Here is a 7,038-nt window from a genome sequence, read left to right on the forward strand (position 1 = left end):
CTGTTCTTAACCTTAGGTCTTTAAACCATTTTGAGTTAATTTTTATATATGGTGTAGGGAAATGTTCTAATCCCACTATTTTTCATGCAGCTGTCCAATTTTCCCAGCACAGCTTATTGAAGAGACTACATTTTCTCCATTGTACATTTCTGCCTCCTGTGTCATAGATTAACTGACCATAGTACATGCACTTATTTCTTGTCTCTATTCTTTTTCATTGATTTATGCGTCTGTTCTGTGGCAGTATGACACTGTTTTGATTAATGTAGTCTTGCATTACAGTCTGAAGTCTGGGAGGGTTATACCTCCAGCTTTCTCCTTTTTTCCTCAAAACTGTTTTGGCAGTTTGGGGTCTTTAATGATTCCAGTGCAAAGAAATAGAGGAAAAACAATAGAGTGGGAAAGACTAGAGATCCCGTCAAGAAAATTAGAGATTCCAAGGGAACATTTCATGCAAAGACGGGCTCGATAAAGGACAGAAACAGTATGGACCTAACAGAAGCAGAAGATATTAAGAAGAGGTGGCAAGAATACACAGAATAACTATATAAAAAAGATCTTCATGACCCAGATAACCACAATTGTGTGGTCACACATTTAGAGCCAGACATCTTGGAGTACAAAGTCAAGTGGGCCTTAGGAAGCATCACTACGAACAAAGCTAGCAGAGATGATGGAATTCCAGCTGAACTATTTCAAATCCTTAAAGATGATGCTATGAAAGTGCTGCACTCAACATGCCAGCAAATTTGGAAAACTCAGCAGTGGCCACAGGACTGGAAAAGGTCAGCTTTCATTCCAATCCAAAAAAAGGGCAATGCAAAAGAATGATCAAACTACCGCACAATTGCACTCATCTCACACATTAGTAATGCTCAAAATTCTCCAAGTTAGGTATCAACAGTTCATGAACTAAGAACTCCCATATGTTCTAGCTGGATTGAGAAAAGACAGAGGAACCAGAGATCAAATTGCCAACATCTATTGGATCATCCAAAAAGCAAGAGAGTTCCAGAAAAACATCTGCTTTATTGACTATGCCAAAGCCTTTGACTGTGTGGATCACAACAAACTGTGGAAAATTCTTAAAGAGATGGGAATAACAGACCACCTTACCTGCCTCCTGAAAAGCCTGTATGCAGGTCAAGGAGCAACAGTTAGAACTGGAGATGGAACAGCAGACTGGTACAAAATTAAGAAAGAAGTGTGTTAAGGCTGTATGTTATAATCCTGCTTATTTAACTTATATGCAGAGTACATCATGGAAAAATGCCAGACTGGATGAAGCACAAGCTGGAATCAGGATTGCTGGGAGAAATATCAATAACCCCATATATGCAGACGATACCACTCTTATAGAAGTAAGTGAAGAGGAACTAAACAGCCTCTTGAAAGTGAAAGAGGAGAGTGAAAAAGCTGGCTTGAAACTCAACATTCAAAAAACTAAGATTATGGCCTCTGGTCCCATCACATCATGGCAAATGGATGGGGAAACAACGGAAACAGTGACAGACTTTATTTTCTTGGTCTCCAAAATCACTGCAGATGGTGACTTCAGCCGTGAAATTAAAAGATGCTTACTCCTTGGAAGAAAAGCTATGACAAACCCAAACAGTGTATTAAAAGCAGAGACATTACTTTGCCAACCAAGGTCCGTCTAGTCAAGGCTATGGTTTTTCCAGTGGTCATGTATGGATGTGAGAGTTGGACCACAAAGAAGGCTGAGTGCCAAAGAATTGATGATTTTGAACTGTAGTGTTGGAGAAGACTCTTGAGAGTCCCTTGGACTCCAAGATCAAACCAGCTAATCCTAAAGGAGATCAGTCCTGAATATTCATTGGAAGGACTAATGTCGAAGCTGAAGCTCCAATACTTTGGCCACCTGATGTGAAGAACTGACTCACTGGAAACGACCCTGATGCTGGGGAAAGATTGAAAGCAGGAGGAGAAGGGGATGACAGAGGATGAGATGCTTGGATGGCATCAGCGACTCAAGGGACATGAGTTTGAGCAAGCTCTGGGAGTTGGTGATGGACAGAGAAGCCTGGCGTGCTGCAGTCCATGGGGTCGCAAAGAGTCAGACACAACTCAGCAACTGAACAACAACAAATGATTCTATATGAACTTTAGGGTTATTTTTCTAGTTATCTGAAAGATACCATGCGTATGTTGACAGGGATTGTGCTAAGTCTATAGACTGCTTTTACCCTTTTAAGATGACTGGAAACATTGCCAATTTTTTTAACAGACTATTAAAGGATCTGCTTCTTATAGGCAAGATATGTTTTTGCTGTGCTCATCTTTTCCAAATCACTGTATTCCAGCCATTCACATATTCAGTCATCCACCCATTAATTTATCTGGACACCCACCAATCTATCCGTTCCCTTGACTGCTTACCCATTTATCCATCCAACAAACAGTTGTTAAACCCCTGCTCTCTGTTAGGGACCACTGTTACATCATTCTCTCCATTTCATCAGCCTATCTCACCCCTTCCTTTTTCCTCTTGTTCTACTCAGACTTCTGATCCACCTCAGTAATGTTGTAATTCTTCATTATCACCTTTAGTGCATGTAACAGCCTCTCAACATCCATGTGTTGATTAACAAGAAAAGTTTAGAGACCAAGGAGCCAGAAGCCAAGGTGAGTAAGCAACAAAGAGGAAGGCTGGGGGGTTCAGGAAGTGAAGGCCGGGGACTATCCAACCCAATCAGGTGTCTAGGGACGCACACTGGGAATGCTGCATATAATTTAAGTTTCATAAAACGTTAGCTATGGAAGGAGGAAACCAATTTTCTCATAAAATAAGCAGGTTTCCCAAGGCTAAGTCGTTGTGGGTGGTTTACATTTAGATTTATTTTTCATTTAGATTTATATTTCAAACAGTGGAAGTTGGCAGCATGCAATAATCCTACTTTGATATATATGAAGTGATGCTGGTTTGCTAAAGAAGACCATGGTCTTCTCAGGACTCACTAGACGTTTACACATGTTTGGGGATGAGACAGACCTGAGTTCAAACCTAAACTCTAACATTTTCTACCCGTGTGACTTTAGGCAAGTTATTACCATTTCTGAGCCTTTGTTTCCTCATTTATACGATAAGAATACTACTACTTGTCTGTGTAAAGTTTTGAAAAGTAAGTGAGATATATGATAAAATTTTTAGCCCTGCCCCAACACATAGAAAAATGTTTAATTAAAGTAGCTATTATTAGGACCATAACATGGACTTGCTATTTCTTATAAGCAAGTTTAGGTAATTCTCGGTTTATTTTCATACATGCCTACTTCTTTGTAAACAGGAGAGGACATCACCTGTATGAAAATATGTACCAGCTTCAGTTCTCAGGTAAGGACATATAATTTAACTGAGACTTTATATCTTTAAAGAAATTCCAAATCAACCTACTCTATTGGCAATGAATGTTTAACATGGACTACTTCTGAGAAAGTCTCTGAACTTCACTTATTAAATCAATTACTTCCTTCTATTGGCTTTACTTCATAATGGGAAGTAACCCTGAACAAATTAATCCTTTATGTCCTAACTTAATAAAATTTTAATTCACAGGTTTGGGCCAGAAGGTAATAAAATGTGAATCAAATAAGATTATGGGGGAAATAAACCAACCATTAGAAGAATTTTTTTCGGTAATCCAGAAGCCAGATAGGATGACCCTGCATCTTAAAATGAGCATAAAATTGGCGTAGACCCTGTGCCTCAGCAGTGGGAAAGCCAGTGCTCTCTTCAAGATTCCTGCAAATGGACTGGGAGCTGTGGTTCTTATGGTCACCTGGTCTCCAATTATCAGCTTCTTCTAAGGATAAATTGTTCAACATATGAATAATTTCACCATGATCCTCTTTTCCCCAACTTTTCCCAACATTGTACTGACCCAGACTTGAAACTTGACCTTTTTCTTTTGATTTCTATAAAGACAAAATCTTCGCAAAAAGCATTTATGTGCAGAGCTGACTTTGCTGACAGTTTGGAGAGGAAGGAAGAAGAGGAGGTGGTCAACTACCACAATAACGAAGAAACAAAGAACTACAACCAATTCCGCGACAAATCTGCCCAAAGTTCCTTTGTTGACTCTGCCACGGCAGCTGCTATGCTCCAGCTTACGTCCCAGATTCTAGCCAATTTCTTTTTTTTAATTTATTTTTATTTATTTTTAATTGATTGATGATTGCTTTACAATACTGGTTTGATTTCTGCCATACGTCAACCTGAATTGGCCATAGGTGTACCTACGTCCCTTCCCCTATTTCTCTTCCCCTACTCCGTCTTGAAATGTCCTGGAAAAGCTAACAACTCTTCTTGCTCTTTAATGGTGTATCCATTTCTCTCTGGCTATTCTTTCTAAATTCAGTATCAGATCTGCTTTATGTTGGGTGAATCCCAACTGCTTATTTGTTGAACAATGGGCCAGTCTTCTATCCTGGCCCCACAGAAGACCAGTAGAAAACCAAGGTGTTCTTTACCAGGATTTTGTCTGCTAAAAAAATATCTTAAACAGTGATTCCTCCTTGTTATGGAAGTACTTAAGGAGGTAACTGGGAAATGAGCCAAATAAAATAAAGCCAGGAACAGAGTATATTGTAGTGGAGGAGTGATTCTTCCAAGGTTAGGAAAGTGATCACAAAGAATATTCAATAGGACCCTTCACTCAAATAAGGAGAAATTTCCATGCCTTTCCCCAATCTGACATGTCATTTGAGATATGGACATTTTATTGGTCTTAGGCATAGAAATTTGCTTTCAATTTAGAAATCAGTGCCAGTACATTACTTGGTGGTGTGATGATCAGATAAAATAATAAGTGCATAAAAGTTTTATAAGCTAGGAGACATTTTTTTTTTAAATATGGAGACCCATGACAAGGTACACAGCCTTCTTAAAAGGCACAGGATGAACAACTCTAGAAATCTGGACTAAATATATGGCAATCAGGCAATAGTTTCTGCAGCAATATTTTAGTTCCTTTTCATGAACAACTTTGTTAGGTAGTTTTCTTTGGTACATGATACAGAAACTAGAACGTGAAGGAAGGTAAATATCAAAAGCAGAGAGACCACTTGGAGATCCTACCTTGCATTAACTAAGAAAAATATGGGGGATAACGCTGGGGCGGGGTTAACACCAGGGGCCGGGCTCGCTGTGTGTGTACCCGACCTCCAGGCTTCCCGGCTGTCTCTGGGACCTTGAGCCCACCCGAGGTCTCAGGATGGACTACAGTGACCGTGGAGTGCAAAGCCCGTGCTGCAACTGTGGTGACGCTGAACGGAGTCCCGGCTGGGCCTCTGGGCCCAAGGGCTCAATTGCAGCTCAACGCCAGCGCCCAGGACAATGGGCGCGGTTTCTCCTGCTCTGCTGAACTGGAGGTGGCTGGGCTGGTGGTCCAGAATCATCAGACCCTGGAGCTCCGTGTCCTGTGCCCCCAGCTAGACCAGCGGGTTTGCCTGGGAAACTGGACGTGGCAGGAAGGCTCGGAGCAGACCCCGAAGTGCAAGGCCCGGGGGAACCCAATCCTCAAGCCGAACTGTAGCCGGAAAGGGGACGGGGCTTCGCTGCCCATCCGGGACCTGAGGCCCGTCAAGCGGGAGGTGGCGGGCACCTACCTGTGTCGGGCCACCAGCGCTCGCGGTGAAGTCACCCGTGAAGTGGTCGTGAACATGCTCTGTGGTGCAGGACACTCACCAGGAGGACAGGATTCTGCGTTTCTCTTTCCGTTTCTGAGGACTGCAGCTAATCAAGAGGCTCACACGCCATCCACCTGATCCTACCTTTGTAAACTCTCTGACTGTTCCCTAATGATCCTCCAGGGACAGTTGCTTGCACGTGTCATTTCATTAGCCGTCTTCAAAGGGTTTCTAATCCATCTCTCCATCCTCGCACTCTCCACATCTTTCTCACGTGTCTAGGAAGCGAACGCACTTCCTCAAATTCAGACAGCCGACATCTACTGCCTTTCCCTAAGCGTCCTGTCCGAGAATAGTTAAATCTGTCATGAAAGGCAAGTGGAGATGGGTAGGTGTGACTCATTGTCAGCAGCACTTGTGATGTTAGTTTTAAGAGTGCATATTCTTTTTGTTTTTTTTAATTTTTATTTAATAAATGGTACAAAGCACAATGCCAAAAAAAGAAAGAGAAAAATATGGACACAAAGGATATCAAGTATTATATTTACAATAAGACATGCTACTTTCATTCAGCATAGAGTATCCATTCTATTGTAATAAGCACATTTTATTCCAATATGCAGACCTCCACGCAAAGGCAAGTGATAGATAGAAGACTTCATGGTGAGCCTGAGAATAAAGTAGGAAAATTGATACTTCCTTCGGTTATTACCAAATGGCAGCCCCAAATATCCATTTTCACAATAGAAACATACCTGCATCTGATATCAAGTGCTCATGCTAGTTGCTAAGATAAGGGGCTTTTTAACCCTAGAGACTGTTTACATAGATAGAGTCCATGTTTCTCTGACCTTGCTACATTAATCACACTGACCAGCCTCCTCTCTCTGTTCTTCTTTTCTTGTATATGTAAATACCTTCAGGTAAGGCTTGTAGCCTAGAGGCCTTTCAATCTTGTTAGACTGACTTCACCTATTCTGAAGGGATCAGTTGTGCTACAATCCAGTTTTTATTTTGCTCTCCAGGGTCTTTACATTATCCCCCTGTTTCTAAGTCATCTGAGAGGCACCTCACTGTCCTGACTTCCTCACACAGCCAAATAAGTATGCTCAAAAAAGGAAATGTCCACTTGCCTACTACCCCGCTGTCTATTTCCTCTCCATGGTGGAAACTCACCAACACTTGTCTTTTCAAAAACCTGAGGGACCTCCCTCAGGCACTGAACAGCTGCCTAAAAATAGACTTCCCAAAAAAGTCAGAAAGTCCCTGAGTAATAACAAGACATAAATCATAAAGACCTGAAGAAGTTGGTCTCCAGAGGTCAAAAATAAAGTTTTAAGAAGTAGTGATAAAGGTACTCAGATTCGGTTTTTTAATTTTCTGAGTGTT

At 41.4% G+C, this 7,038-nt stretch overlaps 1 pseudogene; it reads left to right on the forward strand.

Moving 5' to 3' along the window:
* Positions 1-3,333: 3,333 nt before the first annotated feature.
* Positions 3,334-6,089, forward strand: LOC148778668 (intercellular adhesion molecule 1 pseudogene; annotated as a pseudogene).
* Positions 6,090-7,038: the final 949 nt, after the last annotated feature.

The sequence above is a fragment of the Moschus berezovskii genome, chromosome 1 (assembly GCF_049115385.1).
Source record: "Moschus berezovskii isolate FMDL1 chromosome 1, NW_MosBer_1.0, whole genome shotgun sequence".
Classification (NCBI taxonomy): domain Eukaryota; kingdom Metazoa; phylum Chordata; class Mammalia; order Artiodactyla; family Moschidae; genus Moschus; species Moschus berezovskii.